Source organism: Vespa crabro, chromosome 4 (assembly GCF_910589235.1).
Source record: "Vespa crabro chromosome 4, iyVesCrab1.2, whole genome shotgun sequence".
NCBI classification, from domain to species: Eukaryota; Metazoa; Arthropoda; class Insecta; order Hymenoptera; family Vespidae; genus Vespa; species Vespa crabro.
The window spans coordinates 4,052,930-4,074,147 of NC_060958.1; positions in this window are offsets into that span (position 1 = coordinate 4,052,930).

A 21,218-nucleotide genomic window follows, 5' to 3' on the forward strand; every position below is an offset into this window, starting at 1 on the left:
ATGTCGTTATATCGCCGGATACACACGCATGAATAATCGTTAGTCGTAAATGAGCGTAGTGAATGCGTGTGGTCCGCAAAGAAATTGATCTTTCTATAATGCCAATTCATAACTTTTTCAAGCATACACGCGCGCGTTCTTTTTTTTTCTTTTTTTTTTGTATTTTTTATTTAATTTCATTTTATAAAGGTTTTTAATTTTATTCTATTTTAACATAAGTTAACATATACTTAGTATAGTATAATTATATTAGTATAAGTAATACTATAATTTTCGAATTATATATTTTTGTTCTAAATATAACAAACATTGCCTTTCTCTCTCTCTCTCTCTCTCTCTCTCTCTCTCTCTCTCTTTTTCTTTCTTTCTTTCTATATGTCTATTCGTCTTCCTTTTTTCATTTTTTTTTTCATTTTTAATCTTGTAGAACGTTCGAAAGTATGTAGAGAAAAGGAATGAAAGTAGAGTTTGCAAATTCGATAACACGTATGCGATTTTATTAGCAAAGTGACCGAGTTACTGAATACCAGCGGTGAACCAAGCTCGCGGTACACTCAAGGAAAAACAAAGAGGAAGGTGTCGAGCATTACACGTACTATCGTGACCGCGAAATATCATGGGGAGAGAATAAGAAAGAAGAGATCCTTAACCTCTTTTAATACCTAATGAAATGGAATCTTATATAATAGAAATCTCCAATTTTTATTTTCTTTCTTTTTTTTTCGTTTTGTATATGTCGTAAAACAATTATAATAATTAGCTAGTGATTCTATCATTTTATTCTACATAATATAATTATTTCATATATTCTAAAAGAAAATAGTGAATATTTTCTAGAATTTTTTATTTTTTTTTTATTTTTATATTTTCGTTTACGTCGGAATATTATGTATTTTTCTTTGTAAATTGATATTATATATTTTTGCTCATTTCCAAAGATAAATAATTAATTGAATGGGTGTTTAGAAGGAAAGTGTATATTACGTTTCGTATAATTTACAAAAAAAACGTAAGAACAATTCATTGGATGATATAATAATTTAACAATTTCAAAGAATTGGGCTGGTGGTAACATAAGCATCTCTTTTACTTTAAAAAAATGAATAACAATTCAATGATGAATAAAAAATTTTTCTAACGAAAATAAAAATATTTTATATCCAATTTTGTGTTTGTGATTAATAAATGACTTTCTCTTTATTATTATATTATACTATTATATTATATCTCACAATATTATATATTTGTATATTAAACTTATTCAATTATAGTTACATATCTATTTACCATATAAATATAGTTTTTTATTGAAACAAGTTGAGGAAAATTATAAGATAAGAGAATATATATTGTATGAAATAATTTTCCGTAAGGATTTTTCACAGTAAAAAGAGAGAAAGAGAAAGAGAAAGAGGAAGAGAAAGAGAGAGAGAGTGAGAGAGAGAGTAAGTTTTAAGATCATTCGGAGCTGGTAGAAACAGGAATATCGTCGTACGTAGAGCAGATCATGGAGTTCGCGTGTCGTATTATCATAGACAGTGCAATGTCACGAGCACCTCGTGTCTCGTGTTCGAGCCTTAAAAGCGGCTTTAAGAGCGACTTCGTATAATGCGGTGATCCGTATTGCGAGATCGATGCGCGTGAGGGCCCATGCTCTTGGCATACGTATTCCGTATGCGTCTCGACTGCAGATCGCCGTTGGTTCGTTGGTTCTTTCGTTCGTTCGTTCGTTGCACAAGCACGAAGTTTCTCTTCTACGTCTCACCCTCGACCATTCTCTCTTCCGTAGAATTAATCCTGATCCTTTTGTGTGGCTCTCGTAGATCGTCGATCTGTCACTGTTCTCTGTCTCTCTATCTTTCTCCGTCTTTCTTTTTCTCTCTCTATCACTTTGTCTCTCTCTTTCTCTCTCGATCTTTCTTCTCAACATGCCACTGTATTGTTCTTCGTATAGTTTTCTATGATCATACTTTTATAGGTTAATATTGATATAAATCGTTAAGTAGTACAATGTTTTTATTTACGATTATTTATGTTTTTATTATGATATTTTATATTTATTTTAATTAATTATTTGTTTATTTTATTTAATTAATTGTTATTAATATTTATTGAATATGTATAAAGCACATCTATAAATATTTATTTTAATAAATCTTAATAATAAATGATGTACTCTTATTTTGTCTTATAAGTACATTTTTGTATTTATAAACGTATAAATATTTGATTGTTGTTAGAGTGTTATAATGATAATTTAAAAAATTATTTCCATAATATTTATAGAGGCTAAATTTTTGAAAAAGTCATGTGTAATGTAAATGCGGTTTTGTTTTTTTGTACAATCTTCTTGGGTGATCTTGATTTTCGGCAACGTAAACGTCGTTGGCGCGGGATCGATAATGGTAGTGTTTGCTTCTTTCTTCAAAAAAGAAAGAGAGAGAAAGAGAGATTTCTTCCTTGCACGATATTTCAAGCTTCTTTCGAGAGTCGGCACGATTTGCAGGAACGAACGCACGCTAGCTTGAGAGGAACTCGGCCGAGTTACCGTACCGCTGACGTCTCAATGTAGCCACCGAAACGGACCACCCAGTCGTGATATTTCCTTAGACCGTCCGAACCTGAATTCCAGAATAAAAAGAACGAAAACAAAAACAAAAAGAAAAGAAAAGGAAAGAAGAAGAGAAATAAGAAAAAAAAGAAAAGAAAAATAAAATAAAAAAGGATGAACTGAAAGGGACTGGCAGAAATGATTCGCTCAGTGGAATACTTTCTCTCTTTCGTTGGTGGAAAAAAGGTGAATAGGATCGTCGAATTGTTTGCAAAATTTAAAATGAATAGAAATCGGTCAGAATCAATGGGTCCATCTTTTTCCCTCAAAAGAAATACACTCCTCACGTGTCATTTATGTGAGAGAGTGAGAGTAAGAGAGAAAAGTCGTTTAATAGTAATTACTCGTCGCGTGCCGACAAGATGCATAACCATCGGAAATTCAGATCCAAAGAGAAAGAGTAAACAAAGAAATAATGATGAATAGAAAATTCCGTGATTTTATTGACATTTTACGATCATTAGCCTTTTCGATCAGTGTTCTTCGAATACTATCGAAATCATTGTATCGGTTCGTAATGGTGGATTTTATGGATTTTAATCCAAATCGAGTACCGAATTAAAAGCGACCGGAATACGGCGAGGCTCATTTGCAATATGGATGGAATCCCTTTGATAGTTTCATAGGTCTAAATAATCTCTTGCTCTTTCTTTCTTTTTTTCTCTGATATCAAATAATTTGTACAGCAAGATTGTTCCAAATAAAATTTTGCATTTTTTGGTTCGTTTTATCGACCGATCAAATGTTTGCTCGTTTTTTTTTATTATTTTTCTTTAAAATATTTTTTTGTATTAGACGTTTGAAACCTCAGTAAAAATTTGTTCCAATTTACATGAATATATTACATATATATATATATATATATATATATATATATATATATATATATATATATATATATATATATATATGAACTACATATGTAGTATAAATTACATTTGTTAATCTTATTTTCGAAATTCATTCGAACATTCGAACATTCATTGTGCACAATCTCCCTACTTTTGAAACTGTATTGGCTACTTGGAATTAAGTTATAGTATAGATAATCCTTTTTCTCATACATTTGGTTTTATATGTACGTATATCTAGTAGTAACAATAATTTGAATTTAATTGGCATTCGTTATTATAAAAAAAATGTTTTTTTGTATTTTAGACCCTTAATTATTCTAGCGATTTGATTTTTTAAGGGTCGGTTAGTAATACACTCTTTAATGTTTAATAGCAAATCAATGAGTGCGGGGATGTCTTTTGTATAACTTCGGGCAATTACGACAAAATTTGAATAACCATAGGTATTAAATATTAATTCTACGATATTTTGAAAATTGAGGTGATATCTTTTCATATTGGCTAAAATAAAATTTTTAGCTGGTTGTAATTGCTGAGAGATATCCTTTATACTCGGTTTTGATCTCTTAATTCTTTCTTTCTTCATTTCTGAACTCTTTTTGAAATTATGTGTGAATGGTGATGTTAAATCACATATAACACTTTCAGTAGCTTTTGATGTACTAGGTTGAGGAATCCAAGTTGAATTTTTTACTGGAACATCTTTCAAGTTAGTAGCGTCATGTATTTTTTCAATTTGAGTATTCGTGGTATCTTTTTCATTATTTCTTTCATCTTTAATATTTAATATATTTTCTGTTGGAGTTTCTATTTTGGAGTTTTTGTTAGTATGTTCTTTACACGTGATTTCATCCATAATTAACAGGATCGAGTAGTTTGTATCATTGTAGTTTATCTGAAGTATTTCTGGTAATTTTGATACATCCTCAAGTTGGATGTACATCTCTCTATCCGAGCCACATATATGAGCATAATTGGGATCGTTAATATTTTGCTTGATGAACGTTATTTGCGAAATTGGTTGGACATTCAATTTGGCGAGCTCCTTTGTTATAATAGAGGATGGAATTATTGGACACACGTTAGATAAGATAATTCGTATTGATCTTGGAATTAATGGACGTATCTTCAAAACGTGTGTTCCAATGTTTACTACGGTATTAATATTTATGAGTTTGTTCACTGTTTCCTTACTATTAAGAAATATATTAACAAAATCATTAGAGATTGGCGATACAAATCTAATGTTTTCAGGACCAATTATTTGACCAATTGCTGTTACGTACTCTTCAACAGAAATTCCATTGACATAGTCGAACACTATTGCCTGTTCTTCAACAGGCACCTTTTGAGACATTTGAGTATAAGATGCCATGATAGAGATTTTTTTTCCCTAATTGGAACTGTAATTTAGAAATTTTTTGGTTGGATACACTTATAACTGCCCACTATCTCAAAATTACTAGATTTGGCAAACACACGTATATGTTCTACACATTATATTTACGTACTCGAATTGTATAGTATTTATTCGTTAACTGTCACTAATGCACACGTCTTATCTTGACAACAGTTCAAACCGAACTACCGGTCGGACGTTGATAAAAGCAATCGATTTATCTCGAAGAAACGCCTTCGTATTCCGCTGTTTCATTTCCTACATATTTATATATATATATATATATATATATATATATATATATTTCCTACATATACATATATATATATATGTGTGTGTGTGTGTATATATACATATATATATATATATATATATATATATATATATATATATATATATATAATTTTATATCTAAATATACAGATATGTGGAACTTTTCTAGTCTTGTAGTTTTACAATTCGAGAAAAAAATTAGCCTAAAAAGTCAAAAAGGAAGGATTTTTCGATTTTTATAATATTCTAAGATATATATCCTAAGATATCATCTTTGTAAATGTCACTTTATATATTTCTTATATATCTATGGATATTTATAATAGATATTATTTCTTTTCAACGTTAATTCGATCAATGAAACGTTTTTTTTTCACGTATCTTATCGATCGTATTATTTCGAATTTGAATCGAATGGTTAGGAAAGAAAGAGAGAGCGAGGGGAAAGGGTGAAGAGGAGGCAGAGGGATGAATAGAAAACTCTTCGCACCGTTGAACTTTCGTGATTCACCGTGCGAGCATGCCGCAATGACATTATTATGCAGCGTTCGCATCGCACGAAGGGCTTGTACAAAGGCACGTAAGCCTGCCGCGAAGCTGCTTTTGTGCGTAAAAGTATACGCAAGCCGATGCATTATCTCACGCAATGGAACAGTGACACCCCGTTTGTGGTTTCTTTGTGGTGTAAAGAGCCACACAAAGCGACGGCCGGACGTAGAACGAGAGAAAGGAAGATAGAGAAATAAAGAAGGTGGGAGAAAACAGATCGCGTTGAAAAGCATTGAATGAAGTTATACATTTTTCATGTTTTTCTAAAACATTACGAATCTTCTGCTTATTTTTCCCTTCTTCCTTTTTTTTTTACTTCTTTCTTTTTTCCTTTTTTTACATCACAATTTGAAAGGCTAATTTATGAAGAACATTATCAAAGGTTTCGTTTTATAATCTGCACGTTACAGACGATATAGAACTATATGTATGACATTTCGAACAAAACACATAGAGCATTTAGAAAACCATTTTTCAAGACGGTGCCTTTCTCTCTCTCTTTTTCTTTCTTTCTTTTTCTCTTATGGTTCGTATAATAGCGAGTCCCTAAAGGAGCCAAAATATTACACCGCAATTAACTGCTTGGAACGAGGCGTGAACTCAGATTGACGTCAACGATTCCACATCGTGGTTTCGTTTGTTTCCCTTTCTTCTTTTCACTCTCTCTCTCCCTCCCCCTTTCTCTCTCTCTCTCTCTCTCTCTCTCTCTCTTTTTTTCTTTTTCTCGAGTTTATGTAACACGAATCCTTTATTATGTATACGAGCTTCTCCATCGTGCCTTCTAATGGTTGACACGAACTCCGCAGTCCCTTGGCATGCATACCACTCAATATGATTCCTTTTGTAATGATCGAATTTGCAAAGGAATAGTTTAAAGAAAAAAACAAAAAAAAAACAAAAAAAGAAAAATGGTCGCACCGGACGAATGGCCTTACTACGCGTCCTCGGTTGGCATTATACTCCTCATTCCGGGCAGGTAATTATCGACTAATTCTCATTCCTGTGCAATTAACACGACGCGTAAGATTAAATAAAAGATCGAAAGGGAATAACGATTGCGGTCCTCGATCGATTCGACACACGCACCGAACGATTTCGTAAGCGTATCTCGTTCGTATCTGAGTTTGGCTCCGAGTCTTTTCTCACGATCCGTTAAGATTATTAAATGACAGGGACGAAGGACGGCTCTGCTGTAGTGATTCCATCTCGGAATTTCAAGTTATTACCATCGAAGTTAATCGTCATCGTTCGTTGAGAAGAAAATTACACTCTCGATTATTCACGAATATAACTGGAAAAGGAATAACAGAAAGAAAGAGAGAGAGAAAGAGTGAGGGAGAGAGAGAGAGTATTTCATTATTTCGTACAATTTAATGTCTTTTAAGAGTTAATTCCTTTCGAATGTAATCACATTTCACATCGAGCGATTAATTCGTAATTATAATTACTTCTTAATGCAACATTCCCTCGAATAATATTATATTTACCTCGACGTTATAAACGTTGAAATAAATAATCCGACAAATATATCGAACGAGTTAATCATCAGGATTAACCAATTAGAACAACATTTATCGTCGTTCTAAAAACATATTTTTTATATAAAAAGTCACGTGATGATTACACGTTATTTCATCGATGATTGCTTGTGATCGTTATCAAGTTATTCGATGATATACGTAAACATTATTTTAGTTGATGGAAAGTCAATGAGAATCGGTTTATGTGAATGTAGAAAAAACCGTTCAATATCGTGTCTTCTTTCTTTCTCTCTCTTTCTCATCGTCCTCCGATCGGGTGCGCCTGGTCAGTCCAGAGCCTTAAGATAACGCGATTACGTCGGTGCACACGGAACGAGAACTCGTTTCCCCCTCCCCCCATTACCATTCATGTACGAAACGCGCTCTCCTACCGTGCAGCGCGCGGGCGGCGTGTTTGAAGGCCCGTGCAGTCGTCTCCCCACCATTTTGTTTTACCAGCTTCTCTTCTCTCTTCCTTCTCTTCGTCTTCTTCTTCTTCTCATTCTAAGATCCTTCTTTGGATTACCATAGTATTCGCATCGTGAACAAGAAAAAGACAGACAGATAGACAGACAGACAGAGGAAAGAGAGAGAGAGAGAGAGAGAGAGAGAGAGAGAAAAAGAGTGCAGTGGCACGAGTCAAGTGGCATCTCGTTGCCACAATTATCGCGGAAACGATGTCAATGAGACATGAGAGTCACGGGAAAAACATGTTCACGTTAAAATTGAGAATGATTGTAATATTTTTGGAGATTCTGTTTTTTCTTTAGGTTTAACTTTGTTTTTATTTGAGTTGTTGATTGCTTCAATTCTATTTTATATAATGGTATTGATTATAATACTTTTAGGGATTTGTTTTTTCTAGGATTAGGTTGTTCTTATTGTATTTTGTAAAATAGCATTATACTGAAACTTTTTCTATGATGGAACACTTCGTAAAATCTAAAATTTTTAATGGTACACAATGGTTATTTTATGGGGGAAAGTAGATATTAATAACTTAATAAATTAAGCAAATAAATATAACGGTTAAGAAGACAAAACAAATATTTATTCTCAAATTTTAATTATGTTAAACATAACAGATAAAAATAATAAAATAATATTAATTTTTATAATTTTTCGCGGAACATTTATTCAATTTTATAGTTTGTGAAACATTGATATAAAAAAAGTCAGATTTCAGTCAAGGGTTTTCTCGCGGTTTTTATTTTTTAGAATAAATTCAAACATTCTTAAATAATTGATTATTCATAATCTAGAACAATATTCGCATACTAAGATTCTCTAAATAATATCTTAGTTAATGAAAAAACAAATAATGAAGAAAATTGAAATCTACCTGTATAAATATTTTCATAATTGCATATTAAAAAAATAACGTGTGATAAATAATAATCAATATTGTAATTTTTTAAAAAACTGTAACACGGATACAGTGATGTATCAATGTGCCCGTAAAAGTGTTTTAAATCATTTGTAGTGCTCTCATTTCGTTTCTTTGCATTCGCCGTTAGAGACGAGTTACAAATTTCGAAAGTATCTAAGAGATTCGTGGGAACGAATGCTCGTGGTGTTACGTTTGGACGAATGGACGCGTCTTATTCTCTTATTGTTCTTATTGTTCGCTGTAAAGACACGATGTCTTCTTGCTCCTCGTAGTCCTTGCTTTCGCCTGCTTCCTGCTTCTCCATGAAGCTCCTTGAAGTTACTAAGTAACTAAGTAACTACGTTATCCGCGTACCGTTTTACTTCGGGGTCATACATAGTTGTCTTTCGTGCTTGCTAATTCTCTCGCGGTGTGGACGACGAGCTGGACGATGTCGGTGTGGACGACGTCATTCGCGACGACACGAGATACAGATAATAATAGAAATGATATCAGCGTGGGAGAAGTTTGTCCGTAGAAGTGACCTTTGTATAAATGGGATCATGTTTTAGAGACTTTCTCATTCTTTAGAAAGAAGATATGTTTAGCGATCAAATTTCTTGATTTGGATATGGGGAGATGGATAGAGAAGATATAAGATGATTTTTTATCGATTTATTTCAATGATAATGATTAAAAACACAGATACGCAAATAATTTACGTGCAATTTGCGTATCCGTACAAGGAAATGATAAAAAAAGAGTTCGTACGTGTAATGTCTAAAAATGTATAGGGAGCATTTAATCATACCGCGCTACGCAATTATTCTAATGAAGGTACCAGACGCGTCTCACATACAAAGAGGAAGAATCTTTGACCGTGAGGAAAGAAGAAAGATAAAGAGAGAGATAGAGAGACAAACAGACAAACAGACAAACAGAAACAGAGTCTCGACTACTTTGAACCTCCCATGCTTTTCACTGAAACATCCCGTATAAGTAGAAGCTTGAAAATCTGTTACGTAATCCTTTTGCCCTTTCTTCTCTCGCAGACAAATTATTCCCTAGGTACTATTCGACATCGTCTCTCGTCTCGTTTTATAAAATTTTATCCCTCCTCCCTTGATTATAGTTGGAAAGGAATAAAACAAGCCACGCTTACAAACATCTCGAAGGATTTAAAGAAACGTTTCTCGGTTACATCTCGTTAGCTGAAGACTCAACGACTAGCGGTGGTTGGCTTCCGTTTCTCGACGTCGATTTCTCTTCTTTTTTCTTCTTCGTCCTCTTCTTTTTCTTCTTCTTCTTCTTCGCGTTTTCTCTTCGTCTTGGAGAGAACTCGTCCGGCAGCGTAAGCATCATTTCTTTCCTCGAGCGTACGCGAACCCCTCCAAGCCATTGTTTGTTAATGTAACCGCGCGCCGCTTCTACTTACTTCTTCGTCCTCCTCTTCTCCTTCTTCTCCGGCTTCGTCTCCGTCTCTCTTTTCCTCTGGACGTGCGCGTGTGCAGCTTCGTGTGCAGCGATTTTTCTCTGGGAGAGGAGCCATTGTTGAATCGGACCTCGACACTGGCAAACCTCGGGCGACAAGAACCGACGGTGAAGGCACTCTTCCTCTTACTTTTTCTCTCCTTCTCTTTCTTTCTCTCGCATGCCAGCCAATTTACAGTCCGACAAATGCTCTCACTACTCTCTTTGCGTAACCGTGAAAAAAATACGACGTTCGGAGGAGCCTCTGTAGAATCGATTTCGAGTTTTAAAGCGAGTCCACGTTGTCGTCGTTGTTGTCGTCGTCGTCGTCGTCGTTGTCGTCGTCGTTGTCGTCGTTGTCGTCGTTGATCGGTGAATGTGGAATGAAGATGAATTATTTAGTAAAGACCCGTTATCTTTCTCTTTCTCATTTTTCTTCTTTTTCTTTCTCTTCTCTTCATCTTCTTCTTCATTTTCTTTCTCTCAAGGATAACATTTCCTAGTTCGAAGGAGCACAGGAAACATCTGACAAACGACAGTCGTCGCTCAGTTTAAAACGTGGCTGGCATCACACTGAAATCCTGATCTTTACAACGACTATGGAGGCGTCCTGCGAACGATACTAAAACTCTGTAGAACGCTAAAAGCTAACATTCGCGACAAGGTGGTCCCTCGTTTTTTCGTTCGTTTGTTCACAGCGTAGAAAACAAATACTTACTGCATTTACTCATCCATCGATACGAATGGAATAGCGGCCATTTAATTCCCGCGATGAGACGTATCTCAAGAGAAAAGTTGAAAATTGTATCGACAAATCCAAAAGAAAAAGTAATGCCACCTACAAGACGATATAAATTTTCGATTTCGACTAAACAGTGAGACGCGTTCCTCCAAATGTTTTACATTTGGTCTGCGAGACTTTTAAATCACGAAGTTAACACGAACTATAGTTAAGAACCATGTTTTCGTGCTTTCCGATCTAGGTGGTCTTTTGCGTTTTTCCTTAGCCCAGAACCGTTCCTTCCCTTATCGCCTCGTTCCTTCCGTTAAGTTCTTTCTCGTCTGCGATACCTCTTACAAAGTCGGTGCCGTCTGTTATGGAGACTAGACTTCGATAATCTTTTGTCTATCTGTTTGGAATGTCGTCAGTCTGTGAGTTTAGTTAGTAAGAAATATTGTTTATACATTGTCATTTATGTATTTTCGATAAGAAAAATATATTTAAAAAAACAGAAACATAGAAAATAATTGATTCATTATTATATAATCGAGTAATTTAATTAACATTCAATTCTTAAGAATTTTATGTAGTTCCTTTTCCTCTCTATTCTTCTAAATCTCAAAATGCACTTTCGATCGTGTCGTTTCCAACGTATCGACATATCTTATCGAAATAAGGAAGTCGTAACTCATCGGAAAATAGAAACGGTACGTGTATATCGTTCGATGAAGTTTGAATGCTCCAAACGGAAGTCATAAGTCAAGAGAGAAGCTCTCTTTCGATGATAGAAACTCTTCCGAAAATTGTTCCATCCTTTTCTCTTATCTATATTTTTTAACCCCTTTTACACGATCATAATCGTAAAGAACGTGAATAAGTAAGGCGCCGTATATTGAAAGGTAGTTGTATAATTTATAAACAATCAGATCGTTATGCAAGAGTAGCCATTTCGTAGCATAGGATCGTCGTTCTCGAAACTTCGTCATCGTTGTTTGTTGTTCGCTGGAATGGCGATGAAACAATGACTCCTCCATGGCTCCTCCGAGGCGAGCCCCGACTCTCTTTGATTTCTAAACACCTTTGAGGAAGAACGTCGCAGCCGCCCACGCCAGCCATTGTCGCGTGCAACTCACAACCTCAAGTCGACGACGTCTACCGCGGTCTTCTCGAAAGCACTTTCCGATCGATCTCTACCATGCTACTCCTTCAAAGATGACTTCCCTTCGTTTCTACTACACGAGAGAGAGAGTGGATGAGTTCCTTGTGAGGAGTATCCAATCTATAGAATTCCGTACTTTGTTAACTTACATAAATTGGGATAGACATAACACTTTTAAATGCCTAATAGGGTAAACAAAACTTTAACTCACTGATCATTCACGTCATTGATTATTCGATTTCTTGGAACATCTGTATCTGAATTACAGATTATTATTATTATTATTATTTTTATTATTATTATTATTATTATTATTATTATTATTATATTATTATTTATTATCATTATTATTCATGCATTTCACATATATTATTATTGATTCGATGGAATATTTTTTAGTTTTTGAAAGCTTTTTTTTTATTTTTTGTATTTTTCCATTTCATTTCAGTACGTTAATAAAAGAATTCGGTTTTGGAATTGTTTAATATACGTGCTTAATACAATTAGTATTAATAACTCGAAATAATATTATCGAATTGTAGAAAGCAAACGAGAACGTTCGTAACAAGCCCATCCCTCGGTTATTCGCGTCAAGACGACAGTGGCACGCTCTGAGATAGTTAAATATGCGCGTTCGTGTGATGTGGCGAGGCAAAAACCGCAAAAGCCACATTTCCATTATTCGTGGTTAGCAAGGATAGAAGAAAGAAAGAAACAGAAAGAGAGAGAGAGAGAGAGAGAGAGAGAGAGAGAGAGAGAGAGAGAGAGAGAGAGAGAGAGAGAGAGATAGAGAAGAAAAAAAAAGAAGAAAGAAAAATGGTCGAGAACGTTTGACATGTATAGCACGAGTGATATACTTCCTTTTTCAGTTAAGATGAATAAGTGATTACAAGTCATCATCAAACTACTCCTTTGCTTACTTTTCTTTGACGACATTGACCATGAAAATGACACTATTGACATTATAAAACAAAAAGAAATTTATTGTTTTACCAAGTAAATGTTATTTGGTAAAATTAAACTAAATCTTAAGGCTTTCTCTTATTTTTCGTTCGTCGTATCGAAATATTTTTAAAAGATCTTAAGTTCGATCTCTTTTACCTTTTTTAAAGATCCAACTTTGAAATGACCTTCGTTCTCCTTCTTTTTTTCTTTTTCTTTTTCTTTCTTGTTCTTTTTTTTCTTTTTCTTTACTTTCTGTTTCCTTACTTTCTTTTTTCCACATGAAAGATATTCAAGACACGATTTCATTCTGCTTGCGAAGACGTAACGCCGATGAAATGATGGACGTCGGCAGACTAGTTTCATGGACTTTTCCTCTTCTCTCTTGCGAATAAAACGAGCGGATGTAGGTACTTTTATGTTCTTAGTCCAACGCCAACGACGACGACGACGACTACAACGACGATGACAACGACAATGAAAACGAAGGACAACGACGACGACGACGACGGAAGTTCTCGTGCGAGTTTTTGTGAAATGCTCTCACGTATAACGAGTGCAAAGCGTTCCGCGAACTCGACCATTGATACAATGTCATTTCTTGTCCTAACAAAAAGAATCGAAGGGCCTGTTCCTACGGAAACGCGTTGCCTTAATGAAAAGGTATGTAGAAAAGAAAATGATACATACCATGAATTCTCTGGTCTAATCAAGGAAGTTTCTTTCAGAACTGTTAGAGAACGTGTTTATATGAAAAACGAATGGAATATATTTTTCGTGTATCATATCATTTAGAATCGAAGGATCACGTTAGAATTTTCCTATAAAATCGATCGGTTTACTCGAATATTTTTTTTTCAAGAAAGAAAGCAAGAGAGAGAACAAGAGAGAGAGAGAGAAAGAGAGAGAGAGAAGAGAAGAGATAGGGAGAAAGACGAACACAACCCTTCTAAGGAAACTTGCACCCTACTTGGTATCTGAGGTATCCCCATAGAAAATGTTTCTCGCATTCTGATCAGCCGAGTTCGCCTTGAACTTGATTCGATCGACGCTTCTCCTCGTCGAACGGATGGATACGACAGATAGGAACGTTGAAAGCAGAAGAAGAGAGGAGGGAGTGAAGAAGGAAAGGAAGAGGATTCTTCTTCGACTTCTCTCGTTCGATTCATCGTCCGACGAAGAAGGAGGAAGGGACAAGATAAAAAGCTACTCAATGGTCTCGGTTGGATACTTGGAGAACTCGCGTATGTAGGTATCTTGTGTTGGGCATCGATCCACGTTCGTACGCGTAATTTATGAAATTAATTCGTTCGATAAATCCACCGATATTTCTTTAATGTTAATGCGAACGAACGAACGAACGAATGATGTATATTTAATGTACATTTTTTATAGATATATAGAAATATGTGTGTGTATGAGTATGTTTCACATATATTAATTACATGACATTTGTACAATATACGTATTTATAGAATTAAGAAGAACCTTTGTGAAATTGCATACTTTTTACTTTTTCTTTTCTTTTTTGTTATTTCTTTGATATCTTTCAGAATTAATAGAGTCGAAGGTTTAAAAGAAACTATTATTAGAATCGTGAGTTCTGATCGAAAGCGTTTGTATGATCTATTATACTAGGTTTTTATTTGAGACTATGGACAAAGTTCGTTAGGAAAGAGAAAGGTTTCTCGCAAAAAACAGTAGTTCGTGATGATTCGAAGAAATCGAGAGTAAATGTTTGTTCGTTCGGTTCTCGAGTGTGAGCCGATAAAACATGTGGGTTTAGTCAAGGCACGATATCGAGAATTACGCCACGTACGCGATCGCCAACCAAATGAATCCTTATTTTCTCTTTTCTTTTAAATAGAAAGAAGAAGTAAAAAGAAAAAGAGAGAGATAGGGAAAAAGATAATGATGACGAAGTTGACGTCAACGAGTCGATGGGATCGCGTGGGATTGATCCGGCCTACGTCGAGAATAGACTGCTCGGCCCTGATAATACTGACTGATGAAATGATTGAGGAAATCTCTAAACGGTAGTCGGCCAATTTAGTTGTTTCGTTTTCCCTTTGTCTCTCTCTTTTTCTATCTATCCATCTCTCTCTCTCTCTCTCTCTCTCTCTCTTTCTCTTTTATATATACACTTGAACGATTCGAAACGTTGAATACTTAGCGAGAGTAGTACGAGCAATTTTGCCATATTGCGAGTAATAACTTGGTCAACATTTTCATTGAATGACGTTTTCATGGATGGTCGAGTCTAGAAAAGCGGACGTTCAGTAACTCGTATGAAACGAACTAATTGGACGCGTCTCGAATGGTGGGAAGCAGAGGTCAGCAAACTTCACTCGTCGTTTAAGCATGACTACTATTACGATTCGATCTTCAAATTCCAAAATAGAAGAATGATTTTACATCTTTGGTATAATATATTTATCTCGTTTCTCTATTTCACTTCAAGAAGTTTATCTATGCGATTCATTCTTACGATTGAACGTATTTATGACGACCACCAAGCTAGAAGAAACGTATTAGAAACTGTATCGGGGAAAAGCGTAATCCCTAATTTTATTAAGAGTACCTTGCTAACCGATAATTTTGTGCACTGCTACCGCCGTTTGATTACGTTGTAATAATGATTAACGAGTAGCTACCGCATTAGCGTACTTCTTGTACACGCACGGAAGTTAAAAGAGACCACGAGTACTCATTAATAGAGATGGTGGGAAGGGGTGAGAGGGGACACGCCATAGACACGGTAGACTAACTTGCGCTAATGTAAAATCCTTCGAATGATTAATGCCTCTGCAAAATATTCTGCCGTTATGTTACTCGAGCTCGACTTTGGGAGGATTTATTTTTAAAAATTGTGCAATCCTCGATGACTCGCGTCGCTCAGATAGAATCAACCTAACTCGAGATGATTTCACCATTTTTTTACCTTGCTGATCCGTTGGATAAAGATTCAAATAATGAGCTAATATATCCTCGATGTTATTCTTTAAAACAAATTTTTTTTTCTTTTCCTCGCGAGGATGACGTCCTCATTATCTCGACTTTTTTCATCTTAGTTATTTATACACGGAAACGAAATATTCTATTAATTACAAGAAAAAAGAATCACATTAAGCCTTGTACAATATAAATATAGATATATATCTCTCTATATGTACACACATATACACACCCACACAAAGGAGAGATAGAATTAACAGGCAACCCGTTTAAAATCATTTCTTTCTTCTATAAGAGTGCGGCAGATCGCTAACATAATCGGAATGCGGTTAAATTAATAGCGTCGAATTCCTCGGCGACATGAACATGTGTTCCATTTCCTAGTAGACTAAATGGAATCCGTCTCATTGGTTAAGGCCAATAAGAAATTTTTTATATGTATATCATATTCGAATACCGCTCTTAACTTAAAATCATTTCGATTCGTTTTTTCAACAAGAAAAAATTCCGAATCGGAACGAAGTACGAAGTTTTCGATTGCTAAGATTATAAATATATGTATAGCCATTGGAAATACGTAAGTTTAATCGTATCGTAATCATCTATCGATTTCGATGAAAGAGATTCGATCAAGGAGCATACTCGAGGACGAATATTTGAGTACACTCATAAACACGCCCACGCTTATCTCAAAACCAGCCTGATTTGTAGGTTAAACGAACAGACTCCTCGTACGAGCTCCGATGCGTATAAGCGAGCCAAGCGCTCTCGCTTGTATCGCTGCGAGCAGCTCTCTGCCTACGTGCACTTTGCATTTGGCGTACAACGTGGGCGACAAATTGCGGTAAATTGCTACGAAAATCAGGAAATCGTACGTTAAACCATGCCCTGTTCTCCGCGTTTCTCTTACTTTTCTTTTTCCTTTCTTTCCTTTTTTTTGTTCTACGTACACTTCTCTTTTTCATTTTTTTCTTTCTTTTTTTTCTTTTTTTTTTTTTGATACAATCTGTCACACGAACAAATCGCGAATTACTTTTTAACGTAATTGTTTTACATTAGCGCGCGAATATGAAGAACGGGATCTCGTTTGCATTATTCACGTGAAAATTTCTTTTTTTCGAAATTCGTTGGACTGATATAGATATGCTTACACTCACAGTAGTGCAAATAGAAATCACAAGTATTATTATCTCTATTTCCTGAGAAGTATACTCAAATTGAAAAAACGATATAAGAGGAACAGCGCATTAGAAGAAAGAGACGCGCATTAGTGTGGTCGGGCACTTAGCACACATGCCACTCCCATAATTCACAATCAATACGATGGAAGATAGTTAATAAATTTCATCGTCATTTTTCGATGTCAAAGGTCAGACTCGCAAGGCAGATGCGAGGGTTCGAGATCATCGTTTTTATTTTTCTTTTTCTTTTTCTCTCTCTTCTTTCTGTTTCTCTCTTTCTTAGCGTGGGCGCGACCATGTATACACCTTCGCCGAGAAGTTATGGTGTCCTAGAAGCATAATCACAATGGTAGACGATATACTAGAGTGACGCGTCCGCTAATGGTAAAGTCATGTCGGGTCGGTCGTTTTTTCCAAATTAGTCGCCGCCATGCCGACTGCCCGGAAAATGCATCGATAAACCTTTATCCTTCTGCATTTATTCCCTCCAACTACGAAAAGATGAAGAAGAAAAACAGGAAAAATAAGAAGAAAAATAAAGGAGGAGAAGGAGAAGAAAAAGTAGGAAGAGAAAAAGTAGAGTTGGCAATGAAATCATTGACTTATTGCATGGTTTGTGAATATGCCATTAAAGTCACTTTACCGCTTCCTTTTTGAACGAGCGGTACTACTAATACTAATACTACTATTACCGTTACGACTATTACTACTTTGTAGCGCGATTAATTAGCTAATGATCGACTCCTTGCACGAGAGTTTCGCTCTCTCCGAAATAACGTTTTATGTGAGACCTATATTTCTTTCGTCTTTCTTTCTAAAATAATTTATTAATTAATTAAAAAATATTTACTAAAGTAATAAAAATATTTCGAAAATACAGGTTTCGTTAAATATTCAAATACTAGAGTAAATTTATATGTTCATTAGAAAATTTTATTATTAATAACTCGTTAAAAAATTATCGTTTTTGAAAATGCATCTCGGACCATAAAAGTCCTGATATAAAATACGATCTTTTTTTTATGCTTTATACTTATATGTATTACGTTATATCTGTATATATGTATACACATATTTATAACGTAATATCTTTTAAAAGAAGATTGCATGAACCTTTTATTAATATCCTGTTATGCAATTTTTGTATACTTCTAAAGAAAATTATAATATATATATATATAGTTTTGAAAGTTTATATATATAGTTTCTATTATTCTTATAACAATACATTCTATGATATATTCTACGATAAGAGACGTCGGTTGACGATCGCCAAACTATCGTCTTCCGACTTTACCTACAATGAGAGGACCACGCGTGCAGGATGTCATACGATTATTCTCATTTATCACGAGGTGATATTTATTTTCGCCTGTGTCGCGTCCGCTTTAGCACATCCGTGACCCTCCATGTTGCAACGATACTATGAGAACATTGCATCTGAATAAACTTTTCTTATCAACGTGTTCTATCAATGAGTACAGTCAACGTCCGCTCCTTTATATATGTCTTCTTTCTGTCTCTCTCTATATTCCTCATTAATTCACTTACAAACGTTTTTATTTCCTTCGAGAACGTATGCAACATTACATAACAATTGGTATTGGTTAACGGTACGTTATTAAGTTTTATTTTCTTACAAAAGAAAAAAGATTACAATCATACATAATAAGATAATATAGCGACAAATTGAATTTATACAAATTTTTGATTAAATTAATAATGAATGATGAATAATTGAAAATTATTTATGTAAATATATATATATATATAATATTATATATTATATTATTAGTAAATATATATTAATATATATAATATAATAATTCAAAATTAATAATAAAATAATGAATAATAACTAACGCATCATTCGTTTGTCCCTCAATAACTCAAATTTTGATTTTCGTGTTTGAGAAAAGTTATTGAATAATGCGAATAATGTATATTTAGCAAAAAGATTAATCTTTAAAAAATGAACTAAAAATTAATTTCGAGAAGAAAAAACAGAAAAAATCAAAAGTCTTAAAAAATACGAATCAGCGTGACTTAAAAGTCACGTAATTATAGATATTTTCAAAGACACGTAATTATAGGTAATTATAGGTAATATTATGTATATTAAATTTATTACAGGTACTTCTTTGATACAATTTTCCTAGATAATAATTTAATAGATAACTTGTTTGTATATATTGAAATATGGTATATGTGGACGAATTAAAAAGTTTATTTTGTTTCCTTGCAAAGAAAAGATTGCTATTGTACATAAGGACAAGTTGAATTTATATAGATTTTTGACTTGTATAATGTTCCTCTATAATCCAAATTTTGATTTTTGTATTCGAAAAAGATTATTTAATAATGCGAATAATGTATACATAACAAAAACATTAATCTTCGAATATGAAGTAAGATTTAATTTTGCGAAGAAAAAATTAGATAAATCTGAAAAAATACGTATCAATGTGATTTCAAAGTCATGTAATTATATAATCGGGATAAATTACAGGCATCTTTATGAAATCTATTACAAGTACATCTTTGATACAATTTCCCTAAATAATAATTTAATAGATAACTTGTTTGTATATATCGAAACATGATCCACGTGGACGAGTTAAAAGGTGGCTGAGCATGCGCTTCGGAGGCGAAGCATGCACGTGTCTCTCGTAACGCGGTTGAGGATATCACGTGTGACACGTGCTCGACTCAGCCATGCGATCACGTTTGAGATATTGCTTGTGATATACAAGCACCTGGACTCGCGCTCGCGCGACACTGTGCATGATACGGATAAATCTTTGATGTTCAGGCATCGGCTTTCTCTCTTACGTACTCGAATTCATATTATATCGAAGTTAAAGCACCGCCATTAATATTACTGCTATTCGTAAGTAAGTACTTAAGTATTTAACACCTACTTAAAGGTCTTCGTTTCCTTGATTTAAATCAACTCCCGACTGATTTCCCCCTTTTCTTTCTGAATTTTCTTCATTCTATGAAATTCGAATGAAGTATTATTATTTGTTATTATTATATATTAGAATTAAAATCGAATAAGTTGACTAGTACATTTATCAATATTTTAAAAAATTAACACGACGCAATTTTTTTCTATATAATGATAATTACATGTATACCTATAAATTTTTTAATTACTACAATATTTATAATAAAAACAAAACAATGATTATAATAAAAATATCATTTTATTTCCCAAAGTCGTGAGAAAAGAAAGACAGAAAAAATAGGAAAAATTTGAAAAACATAAATACCTATTAAATATTTTTTTTCGTAATTCTTATTAAAAATCGTTCAACCAAGACATTTGAGTTTCTTCATTTATTAGAATCGATTGCGTCGGAAATTGTTCGCAAGAACTCGGACCTCCGATCCTTTTTTCTTTCTTCCTTCGAAATACTTCGGGTCCTTTATCGACACGCGTTTCTACATTCCGCGACGACGCCGAAGCAAGGCGAAAGGAAGAATGGTTGGTTAACGAAGGCACAATATCAGCCAATTATGTTCGCGCTGGAATGCGAATTAGCATCGCTAATAACACGCACAAAGAACGATGGATTTCTTGCGACGACTTGAGACTACCGGGCTCCTCTCCTTCTTTCTTTCCCTCTACTTCTATCTCTATCTTTTTTCGTTTTTCTTCGTTTCTCCATTTCTTTTGGACAATTTTAACGAACTTCGTGCTAGAAATACTCGTTTGCTTGACAATGAATGAGAGAGAGAGAAAGAGAGAGAGAGAGAGAGAGAGAGAGAGAGAGAGAGAGAGAGAGAGAGAGAGAGAGAGAAAGAAAGAGAAATGTTTTTCTTTGAGAAGGAGGAAAATATTATTTCAGGATAGTTTTGCCCCTTCTATTCGTAAATTACGACTTCCTTCGGAAAGGATAAATTATAATACAGTGCACGTGCACGAGACGATCACAGGTGCAAAATCGAGAAATTACTTGACGACGTTCTATAAAAGTTTATGCGACGTGATCGGTTTTGTATTTTTTTTTTCTTTTTCTTTTTTTTATTTATTCAAAATGAAACAGATATACAGAATACGATCATCGTAAATATATAATACATCTCGAAGTAAACAATATAAAAATGGAAGTTCATCGACATTGGAAGGATCCATCGAAGAAAAGAATACTTTCGGTACTTATCGGTATAATTAATATCATTATTATGATGTCAAATGGAATGGGGAAA